This window comes from Balaenoptera physalus (genome assembly GCF_965194825.1).
Source record: "Balaenoptera physalus genome assembly, chromosome: 13".
NCBI classification, from domain to species: domain Eukaryota; kingdom Metazoa; phylum Chordata; class Mammalia; order Artiodactyla; family Balaenopteridae; genus Balaenoptera; species Balaenoptera physalus.
In genome coordinates, this window is record NC_138892.1 from 38,463,467 (window position 1) to 38,476,347 (window position 12,881).

Sequence of the window (12,881 nt, forward strand, 5' to 3'; positions counted from 1 at the left end):
GGTACCTGCTGTAAAAAGACAGACTTACTGGAAAAATCAGTTCTTCTTTGAAAGATGTATATATGTGTGTGTGTGTGCGTATATATACACACACACACACATATTTGTTTGTTTCAGTTAAATGCAATACCCCCAATTTCACAAAGAATAGGTAAGTTCTTTTCTGCATGTTTGAAATGCTTCATAATCTGAATAAACAATCAAAATGCACATAAAACGTTAATAGCTTTTAAAAAACTTTTCAATTCACCACTCTTTATCTCCATTGCTGAGTGCGTTCCTTTGAAAATAAAGACATAATGTAGATAGATGGAGATAATTTTTAAGAAAATACAGCTCATTTTCCTGAGCATGGAATTTGCCACTTTTTTAGAAGGAGAGTATTAGATAAAAAATACAAGTATAGTAATGGTCCATTTGTTCCAATGTCAGACTAGCAAATATTATAAAAATGCAAAATAACAGGAGGAAAATATTGAAGCAACAAGAAAAGGTCCCGTTAAATAGCTGAGTATCACTGTCAGGTCTTCGCTCAAAGAACCCTGTGTGAAATGAAGCAGAGAATTCAGAATGCCTATAGATACAGTGGCAGCAATAAGAAATAACAGATACAGAAGGCAGTAGGAGAAGGAATCATTTAATCAGCATCAAATGACCCTGTATACATCAGTAACGGTGACTATGACGACCTTACAGTACAGCACAATGAGTAATTAATACAATGATTCTGAATTGTCAAGTGCAATAGATGTGATGTTTGCTCAGAAACATTGTCTCTTCTCCTCACCCCTACTTCTATTAAAAATATTTTGTCTCTTCCTCTTGCCTCCATCTTCATCAGCGGAGAATACTTCCCTTGACTTTGGGGTCATCCATGTGATGTCAGCTCTGGCTAATAAGCAGTCATGCAGCATGCACTTGCTTGAAAGCGCTTGACACGACTGGGCTTGCTCTCCTGCACCTACACCCTCTCCAGGAGAAGAGCCTCCAGGTATTACTGCTGCCTCCTCCTCAGCCTGGTGCCAAGAATGAGTATTTGCAGATGGGAGCAGAGCCCAAAAGAAGCAAGGAGCCCAACCCAGCCAGACAGATGTCTTAGAACAGCGGCCCCCAACCTTTTCAGCACCAGGGACCGGTTTCATGGAAGACAATTTTTCCATGGACCCGGGGGAGTGGGGGGGGGGGGATGGTTCAGGCAGTAATGTGAGTGATGGGAAGCGATGGGGAGCGGCAGATGAAGCTTCGCTCACTCGCCCGCCACTCACCTCCTGCTGTGTGGCCAGGTTCCTAACAGGCCGCAGACCGGTACTGGTCTGCAGCCCGGGGGTTGAGGACCCCTGTCTTAGAATAACATTTCCAGTTGTGTTGATCCCATGACAACCTACAAATTAACGGATGAATAAATAGCTTATGGCTCAGAGATTTTTATGGTGATATGCAGCATAACTGTGGCCATAATTAACTAGTGCACCAAGAAAAAGTAAAAAATATTTACTCAATATTTTGGCAGAAATAAGGAAAGATACTTTATAGAATTTTCCCACAAAATACTTATTCATATTTTTGTGTTTTTGCTTTTATTTCTGAAAAGAATACATTTCAGACACAAGAAAGACTGACTTACTGGAACACTTCTTGATGATGTCATTATCCTCTATCTACCACTTCTACTCTACCACTCTTTGTGCTCAATATTGAATTATGCCCATAACATTTCACAAAACAAGGAGCCCTCTCAATTCCAAAGATTCATGGAGGACTCACTTTGTCATTTGCCTTATTGTTCTCCTACTTCTTACTTATTCCTTCTAGATATCTGTTGAAGGAGTTCACAGAGAGGATGTGACCGCAGGTTGACCTGTCAGCTGGACCCAGGCAATCAGAGGATCCCCCCCTTCCTTGAAACATGTGTGCCACCTACTATTCCCATACTAGTAGCTGTTTCAAGGACATAGCCTTGAGAAAGCAATGTGTTTTTGAGTTCATCTGGACTGAATATGTGTCTGAACCCAGATAAGGACATTATTTTCAAGATTCTTGTGGGTGGGTGCGGAGATCTACTCATCTTCTGGCCACCCACAACACGCCTCAGGCACAAGTTTCCTTGCTTATTAAATCTGCCACCCACCTACCATTCTGGAGGGGTCTGCCCCTTTCTTTGGGCTCTCCTTGCCCTCCATGAATGGGGGCCAGTTTGCGAACCAACAATATCTTTCATGAAATCTTCTTCCTTTGCCAAATCTTTAATTGACAGTAATTTCTAACATTCTATATCCATCCCTTTGCTCACTCTATGTACATTCCCTGGGTGATCTTTATACTTTTATGATTTCAACTTCCATCTTTAGCTCCAGCTCTGATCCCCTTCTGAACTCCATTCCCTTATAGCCGACAGCCTACTGGACATCTCTCCTTGGAAATAATAATATGTCCAAAACGATAATCATTTTCACCCCACCTCCAACTCACAACCCATCTCAACTGCAAACTTGTTCCTCCTCCTGTTTTCCATATTTCAAGGAACCACCTCGCACCCACTGCAAGGTGTAGAAACTCAAAAGTTAGATTTGATCCCTCATTCTCCACATTCTATCAACTGTATGTATTGTCACATCTGTCTTTGCAATTGTTCAGTTCTCTCATTGATAACCTGGTTACACTTCCTTCCTCTTAATTAATCTCCTTGCCCTAGCTCTTACCCCATCCTCTCAAGTCATCTTCCTTTGCTACTAGAATGTCGTTCCTCAAATTAAATGTTATCACATCAAATGGCACTCAAACTCATTTAATACCTTTCCATAAAGCTCAGGATAAAAAGTACATATCTTTAGATGATATAAAAGACCCTTCATCTACTCAGCTTCATTTCCCCTCATCCAACTTCCCATGCTCCAGCTATATTGAATTACAAAATGTGCAATTCTTAGAGTTCACATTATTCAAAGAATTTCTGTGGCTGTCCTTCTCCTTTACCACCGCCCTCTCCCAAGTAGTTCCAAAGCCCTGTGCACATATCTCTACAATACTACTTATCATATTACATTAACAATTAGTCCACTTACTTAAATGTTTCCCTCATTTTACTATAATCTACCTGACAGCAGAGACTATATTTTCCTTATAGTCTGAGGATCTATATATTAGGCACCCAATAAATATTTGATAAATGAAGAATGAAAATATTAGTAAACATTCAAGACACTTTGGATTTAGGATCCATGTACAGTAGCCAGGGTAGTTTTTACTATTTTATTTTAAAGTTGAGGGAGCCTTAAAAAGAATAATGCACAGGACATTTGGCTAAGAATTGGAGAAAGCCATACCTGCAACCCAAGTCTCTGGACATCCTGACTGGCGTCCTAGTCCACAATATCCTATTAATTCATTCATTTATAAATATATATTTTTTCTATTCTCGAGTTCACTGATTCTTTCCTTTGTGATTTTCATTCTGCTGTCAAACCAATTCAGTGAGTTTTTATTTTCATTATTATATTTTTCAGTTCTAAAATTTCCATTTGTTTTTTCTTTACATCTTTTATTTCTTCGCTGAGGCTTTCTATTTCTTAATTGAGGCTTTTAAAAAAATGTTTCAAATCTGTTCGTAGTTGCTCGTTTAAGCATTTTTTTAATGATGGCTGCTTTAAAAATCCTTGTCCAATAATTCCAGTCTCTGTCACCTCAGTGTTAGCATCTACTGATTGCTTTTCTCATTCAAGTTGGTATTTTCCTCGTTCTTGGTATGACAAGTGATTTTTGTTTGTATCCTGGACATTATAAGTATTTTATTAGGAGATTCTGGAGCTTATTTAAAGATCCTATTTAAATCTTCTGTTTTATCAGGCCTCCTCTGATACTGTGTCAGTGGGGGAGGGAGACAACTCATTACCATCAGGTTCAGGTGTAAGTTCCAGCTCCCCATTAGGCCTCCACTGACACTCACGAGAGTAAGGGGTACCTCATTACTGCTGAGCTAGGGTAAAAGTTCAGGATCCCACTAGGCTTCCATTATATCATCCTGGCTGATAGGGGGGAATGGCACCTCATTTTGACTCCCCACATTGACTCCACTGACAATGCCAGGGGCAAGATCCTTCTTACCGCTTTATCTTAGCCATAATGAAAGTTCCAATTCCTGATATAACTTTCTCTGACACCACCAGGGGAGGTGGTGATGTTTAGGACACCTTGTCACAGCCTGGTAAGAGTAGAAGTCTAGGTTCTCCATCACCTTTTCACTGGTGAAGATGGGATGGGAGCCACAGAGCCTTCCATAGTGTTTGACTGTATTAGGGAAGTTACCGGCCAAAAATGTCCTGTCTTGGCAGGCTGTCCCTCTCCACCCCTTTTATCTTTGGGGGGGAAGGTCCAAAGAAGTTTTTGCTGGAACATTTTTCTGCACCCATTGGTGTTTCTAGGTTGCCACCTTCTCCAGCACTCAGTATAGGATATATAAGACAAGAAAGAAAACCTAAGGAACTCAGTGCCACGTCATTTCTCATGTCCCATAGTTCCCAGTTGATTTGGTTTCTTCTCTCCTCCTTTCAGAGTCTTCTTATGTGTATTTTATATATAATGTCCTATGTTTTTAGCTATATTTAACAGGATGAATTGGAAAAAGTGCATTTTGTCCAACTTGTCCTGAAAGTTTCTAAGTAATATTTATTGATTCCTTATTCTAGACCAATATTTCATGTGTATGAAGTCATCTAATCAAAAAACAACCCTAGGGACCCTTGTGCACTGTTGGTGGGAATGTAAATTGGTGCAGCCACTATGGAAAACAGTATGGAGGTTCCTCAAAAACTTAAAAACAGAACTACCATAAAATCCAGCAATTCCATTTCTGGGTGTTTACTTGAAGAAAATAAAAACATTAATTCAAAATGATATATGCACCCTTATGTTCACTGCAGCATTATTTACAATAGCCAAGATGCAGAATCGACCTAAATGTCCATCAATAGATGTGTTGAGTTGATCAAGAAGATACATATACATACACACACAAACACACACACACACACACACACAACCTGGAATATTACTCAACCATAAAAAAGAATGAAATTGTGCCATTGGACCTAGAGGGTATTATGCTAAGTGAAATACATCAAAGAAAGACAAATACCATATATTCTCACTTATATATGGAATATAAAAAACAAAACAAATTAACAAACAAAACAAAAGAGAAACAGACATACAGATACAGGGAACAAATCGGTAGTTGCCAGAGGGGAGGTGGATAGGGGTTTGGGCAAAATATGTGAAGGGGAATTAAGAGACACAAACTTCCAGTTATAAAATAAATAAGTCACAGGGATGTAGTATACTACATAAGGATGTAATATAGTCAATAATACTGCAGTAATTTTGTATGGAGCCAGTTACTAGACTTATCACGATGATCATTTCATAATGTATTTGTCAGATCACTATGTTGTACAGCTGAAAAATAACACAATATTGTACATCAACTGCACTTCAACTTAAAAAAAACCTACCCTATGAGGTAGGTACTATTGTAAACCCCATTTTATGTATGAGGAAACTCATCTGACAGCAACTTGCTAAAGGCAGCATATTATGGAACCAACCCCATGAACATCAAACAGCAGTAACTCTACAGGCAATACTCAAAGAACTTCAGATTTTCTTTCCAATTATTTGCAAATTTTGGGTGGTTTAATATTTAAATTACTTGTACCCTAGCATTTTCTTTTTGAAGGATGCCCTTAAAGAAACTTAAAGAATTTTAAGGGTACCCTTTGGGACAGACAGGAAGGAAATTCAAACAGAGGGAAACGCCTGCAAGCAATGTTAAGCAAGAACTGTTGCAGAAAGTAACACATTGGCATGGCTCCAGAGATGGTTATAGATAATGAATATACTGCTATAAATTGGCTAAATTTAAGGACTGGTTTACTGCAGATGACTGGACCAAGTGACCTGCAAAGGGCCTCCTGGCTCAAAGATTTGATTTTTCTACTATGAGAAGATTCTTATTTCATTTTAAATCAAATCATTTCAGTAAAGGTCAACTGAATGCCTTCTATGTGCTGTCTCTTCACTACCCCTTCTAAATTTATGAGAAGGTTTTAAATGGTTTGTCTCCCCAGATTATTAAAATAACTAATGCTCACTGCGGAAAACTGAGAAAATATACTTTGGAGTATTTTATTGTTTCTATATGTAAATATTTTGCCTCTATGTTTAAGAGTACATTATGAGTTTTTTCCAATGATCTGAAAAATTCTTAGAATGCGTTTAATGAAGGCATAATAGTCCATTCAACTGCTGTTCAATAATAGCCTCTGCAGCACTATTTAAGCACAAAGTTATCCTGCATTGTTGCAAATTGCTTTTCACAATATTTTCATCATTTTAAATGATCCCAGGATGATGTTTCTTGTAGAGAAATATTGGTCACATTGCTTTTTATTACATATGCCAGCAAGATTCCTACAATCAAACACACACACACTTTCACACATCAAACAACCAAACTGCTTTCTGGAAATATTGAATCAATTTATATTACCGTCAGCATTACCTGAAAGTTCATTTTATCACACTCCTCTAAACACAGATTCTTCTCAATCTTCTTCAATTTTAGAAGCAATTTTAGAAGTTTTAATTTTGGTTTATGTGATTACTAGTATTAAACACAATGTCTTACCTATTTTTAAAAGCTCTTTATATAGGACATTGAATTAAGTCTGACATTGTTACAAATTATATTCTCAGTTTATTCACTAATTTTAATTCATAGTGTTTCCTGATATAAAGATATTTTAAATTTGTATGTAGTCAAATAAACTCATAATTTTCCTTCACATTTTTTCCCTCTAAGATAATTCATACTACTCTCTTCTGATAATTCATACTACTCTCTTCTCTTCTTCATACTACTCTCTTCTGATTTTTTTATATTGATGCCTTAAATGTACCATTAATTTATTCATATATGTATACAATCTGTACGTAAAATCTGTTATATATTATATACATGTGCTATGATATGTGTGTATATATATTATATATAGATATATATATATTATGACGTGGCAGTACGATTATATTTATTTATCAGTAGTCAATTTGCCAAGCATCATTTTTTGACTAATCCTTACTGTCCTCATTCATTTGTGATGCTCCATTCTTCCCATATGTATTAGTATTTTATATATGTATATATACACACACACACACACACACACACACATACATATATCAGCACCTTTGTCAGGGCTATATAGCTACTAGATATAACTACTGGAATGTTCTACCAATAGAGTCTTTGACTAGCTCTCTTTTTAAACTCAGTCAGATTTAATTCTGTTGCAAAAAGGAAAATAACTTCATACTCTTTATCCTACCCAACCCCTGCCCTGAATTCCTTCTGCAGAAAATTGGAAGCAACCTGAATGTACCCCATAACCTACTTGAATAACAGAAAAAAATATAAACCTGAAATAAAATTGAAAGCAATATGGAGCCACTAGAAATGGTGCTACCCCCAGATGAGAACACTGGAAAAAATTTTTAACATATAAAACAGATAGGAGCAAAGTGACTGCTCAATCCAGAAATCATGAGAAACATGACAGATCCAAGGGTACGGTACTGAAAGATTTCTGTGACATTTTATATATTGCTAAGTTAAAAGAAAGAAAAGGAAGGTGTAGAAAAATTTATAGAACCATACCACAGAATACTCTACATTCATGAGGAACCTATAAACCCGAAGAAGGAAATACAAAGGCTCACCAAAATCCTCTCTCAATAAAACTCTGAAATAACTCCCAGGTCAGAGGGAGGTAGCAATAAAGAATGGGCATTGGTGTTTAGATGGAAAATTAAGACATAATCAAACACACACACATCATACACTATTTAACCTGTCTAGAGTCTTTCTAAAATAAGTATAATTTCTGCATGGATGATCGTCCCAAAGATTCAGGACCTGTAAAATAGGAACAAGGCTCTGTACAACTTCTAAGAGGCCTAGAAACTCTACATACAATTGCCAGCTGGAAATCCCCTCTTCGCCCTCAAACAATTACAGGAAGAATGACTCTAGCAATCAAAACCTGTATTCATTGACAAGTGAAAAAGGATCCTGACTTGGGTTTTGAAATGTACTCAGCTGCCTGCTGAATCTTGACACTCAGATGAGCATGTGTGTGTGTGTGCATGTGTGTGTATTATGTGTATGTGTGTGCATGTATGTCTGTGTATATGAATTAGAAGACAAAATAAAGCTGAGGTGTGGGGAGGGCATATTCTCAATATAAATAACAAGAGGAAAGGTATATTTGCAACTTCAATAATACTTAAAGTGTTCCTACAAGTCAATAAGAAAAAATTTTTAAATCCAATAGGCAAAGAATTTAAGCACACTATCCACAGAGAAAAAAAATGATAATGGCCAATAAGCATAAAAACGGTGCTCAGTCTTACAAACATCAGGAAAATGAACATTAAAACAATAACGAGATGCCATTTTTCTAAACTGGATTGGTATAAAAATATAATACACACTGTTGGTGAAAGAAAAGAGAAATTGGCATTCTCACGTAAAGTTGGTAAGCAAATAAATAAGTTCAGCAATTTAGGAGTGGATATATATACTTATCTCCAAAATGTACTTTTAACTTAACCAAAGCAAGTTGCTTATGTGTTCATCTCTGTGTTGCATAAAAGCACAAGAAGGAGTCTAGGAAAATGGACAAGAAAGTATTAACAGTAGTAAATTCTGGGCAAGAGAAAGTTGGGGGACAGTATGGAGAAGGGATGGTCTATATTTTTATATGATACGTACTTCCTGTTATTTAATTTTTATGAGCATGTATTTATATATTGAATACATGATTTATATATATTTAAATAACATTAAAAGCTTTAACAGTCTAGATGGCTTGTCTCCTAATGTGACTGAATCATCAACTCTATAATCAGTATAACTACCATTAATGAAAAACATTCTAATTTAATAAAAACATCTTCTTGAATATTCTTCTGGTAAAAAGAAGCATTTCTTACACTTACAACATCTAAACTCAGTTTTAAGAACTAAAATTTGGACCATAAAAACTTCATTCTTTTTATTTTTCTCACCAGTATTAACCTCAAGCAGCTGAACAGTCAATAATAAATAGCTAGATAGAATCTTCAAATCACATAGAGAGATCTGTCATAAATTTGTGGTCATCATTCCTGCTGTCCATATCATTTGGGTTGTCCTCATTCCAGGCACTTGTAAGACTGCACTTTCATATCCACTTGAAATGAGGTGTGGCCATGTGGCTTGCTCTGGCCCATGAAATGGCAACAGAAGTAATGCAAGGAGTCTTCAAGAGCGAATGCATGCTGACAACTTCTTCTCCCTGCCACAAGGATACTCCAAATGGCAACTGCACTATTAGCTTATATCCTTGAGTGAGGGTGGATGGCATGGAGCAAATCTCTTGGGTAACCCAAGATAAACCTGTAGTATAAGTGAGATACTCCTGGGCTATTTTAAAACAGGGAGATTTGAGTGTTGTTTAGTCCTGCAGCATAACTTCATCTATCCTGATACAAAAGTCTTAAGATCCATAAATTTTCACAAATTCAAACAAGCTTTAAAATTGTCATATTTCATAATTTAAAAGGCAAAGGGATGCATTCCAGGACAAACGAAACAGGAGGAATCTCAGCTAGTGTAATTCTATAGTCACTACAGTAATGTTAGATTCCTTGAAAAGGAGTCAGAGACGAGCCATCATCATCAGTGACTGAGTTCACAGAGGTGGGGCTGAGGGTCTTCAGAAGGGGCTCAGAAAAAAAGAAAGGTTCTGAAATTCGTTCTAGATGACCTGGACATAATTTTCTATTTTCCTTTGCCTTTTTCTCATCAACCCCTGCTAGCTTACATCTAGCATAAAACCTTGGACTCAGCTCTTTGGAAGAAATCTGCCTTGAGTTGTATTTCTTCTGTTCTTCACTTTAGCTTACCCTAAGTCTTCTCTGTCTTTCCTAATATTTGATTCTAGCCTACCCTGCATCTGACTTTGGCTTTCTTCATCAAATGAGTTAGACTGGAGTGTGTACTTGGCCCACACAATGGGCTAAGTCAGTGAATGTGGGTGGATGTCTGAAAGATTTTTAAGAGGTAGGGAGCCTGACAAGTGCCATGGTCTTGACCTCTGGATGCCAGAAAAAGCTACTGTCAAATTTTCACATGATTCTTCTGTTCCCATCAATTCCTATAACCATCAACTTCCCCTCTGTTGAGGGCTAAATTTTCTTTTTTAAGCATGTATTTATTAAGTCAGTTTTCAAACATTACAAAAGGAAATAAAACGCTGACACTCAAAAAAAAAAAATCCTTGTGTCAGGGGAAAATTGATAGCATTTACTCTGTGGATTTGATTACCCAGCAATGTAAAGTCAAATTGGTAAAGTCTAAAATGTTCCTCTCAATTCCACCACTGCCTCCTTTGCCAAGAATAAAATTGATTTAATATACTTTCAACAGTGTGGCCTATGAAACTCTTTCACAAACTGCCATATTTTAATTTGCATAAAATAACTGTTGAAAGCTTCCTACAGCACAACCATATTTAGTGGTGACAATGTTGTAACCCTCTCTGTACTCTCAGCTGCTATCTGTACCCTGCAAATTTTCATTATTAAATAACTGGAAAGTCTAACTTATAATTTACCTTCTGATATGAGTTTACTTCCTTCAGATCAGATTATAATTTCCTTCCTTGATGACCTCCTATGTGGGTCTTCATTTCATCACAGTTTCAGAAAAAAACAAAAACAAACTCCAAGCTCTTTTTCAAAAGTTAAATAAACCTGAAGCCAACATACTGAGAACAATTCAAAGATGATGAATACATCTGGTTATCTGTATACTAAAACACTAAATCTATACACTAAAATAGTGATGAACATATAATCTTTATAATTGATAATTCATTATTTTATAAGAAGACTATGGCAGATTATAACCCCCAATATTAACTGTCAATAATCCTTTTAAAACATTTTTCTGTTCAACAAATTTAACAGTAAATAGCTTTGTTGTTGATTAGAACTGAGACTGTGAAGGAAGGGGAAAAAATATAACTGGGTATATGTTCTCCACTCTGAAAGGCAGACTAATTTGCAATAACTATAATAAGAAGCAAAATGTGCAAATTTCCTGACAGAAGTACAAACTAAGTATGGTGAAAGCACAATAAAAAAGAGATTAATTCCAACTACAGATATGTGGTAAGGAGAGGGCTGGATGTTGTAAGGAATGAATCAATAGTTAACAGCTTGGGCTTTAAAGTCAAAGGCCAAAGTTCAAATCTCAGACATGTTGTCTACTAGCTGTATGACTGTAGGCAAATTAACATGTCTAGGCCTTTCTTCCCTCATCTATGAAACTAGGAAAATAAAATAAAAACCAACTACATAGCACTTACTCTGTACCAAGACAATACTATGAGCATTTAATACAAATTAATTCATTTAATTCTCCTAACAACTCTGTGTGTATACGAATATCACCCTCATTTTACAGATGAGGAAACTGAGGTATAGAGAAGTTAAGTGGCCTATCTGAGGTCCACACTGGAGCGTGACAAGCTGGGACTGGATGTCAGGCTGTCAGGCTCTGAGTCACAACCACTATTCTGTGTGGATGAGTTAATGTGAGAGAACTCTACACCCACCATGAGCACAATTTTATATACATGTCATTGACTCCTTTCAATAATACTATGAGGTGATTACTATCACTACATACATTTACAAACGAGCACCTGGCTTAGACGAATTATGAAAGAACACTTTTGTAGCAATGGGTACAATGAGCTGGAGCAGGACAAGAGGAGAGAGGACTGATAAGAGAGTTTTTGCAATAATCAAGTGTGATGATAAAGATGGACATGAGGGAGAGATCTGAGAAATACAGAAGAATGAAAAGAAAATTTTTAGAGTAAAAACAGGAAGAGAATGAAAAAAGTATCTATCAAAGAAACCAGGACTCTAGAAGGGTCAGCAACCCTAGCCTCATGCCAAATCTGGACCACCACCTGTTTGTGTAAATAAAGTTTTATTGAGACACAGCCACACTCAGTTGTTTATATATTCTCTGTGGCTGCCTTTGCTTGACAGCAGCAGAATTGAGTGGCTGCAATGGAACCTATCTGGCCTGCATAGCCAAACATATTTACCAGTTTGCACCTTAAAGAAAAACTCTTCCAATCCTTGCTCCAGAGAAGCCCTGTCCAATAGAAATTTCTGTGATGATGGAAGTGTTTCATATCTCCACTGCTCAACAGGGTAGCCACTAGCCACAAGTGGCTGGCTAAATTTAAATTCAAACTAATTAAAAGTAAATAAAATTTAAAATTTAGTTTTTCAGTTGCAATAGCCACCTTTCAAATACTCAATAGCATCATTAGCCAACGTAAATTAAATTTTATTTAATTCTAATTAAACTTAAATTTAAATAACCACAGATGGCTTACTGGCTACTATATTGAACAACACAGCTGTGGGGAATTTCAAAGAGGTAGATGTGGTCCCCAGAGTTAAATACTATAGAGAGACCAAGCAAGGTAAGGACTTCAAATCAATCCATAGAATTAAGCAACAAATAGGCACTGATGATCTTTGGGAGAGTAATTTGGGTAGAGTGATGAGGCCTGAGGCCACCTTTCAGTGGATGCAAGAGTGTAAGGGAGAGGAGGACCTGGAGAATAGACAACATGGCCAAGAAGTTAGCATGTAAAGAGAAGGGGAATGTTCTAGCTCCTCTTATCCTGTGCAAATCTTTCAACTGAATTTTATTAAAAGAGAAGGGTGAAACATGAAAGTAGCTGAGGGGATAG

The 12,881-nt window shown here is 36.8% G+C and overlaps 1 protein-coding gene across 5 annotated transcripts in view; it reads right to left on the reverse strand.

Annotated features, from left to right (window-relative positions):
• Window positions 1-12,881, reverse strand: part of ACSS3 (acyl-CoA synthetase short chain family member 3) — a 148,239-nt gene that overhangs the window by 115,129 nt on the left and 20,229 nt on the right. The window contains exon 1 of one of the 5 annotated variants that reach the window (XM_082418963.1): window positions 1,266-2,945. The exons of the other annotated variants lie outside the window; for them this stretch is intronic. The gene's annotated coding sequence lies outside the window, so the exon portion shown is untranslated. Of the gene's footprint in view, window positions 1-1,265; window positions 2,946-12,881 lie in introns of those variants that run through there. 5 annotated transcript variants of the gene reach the window in all.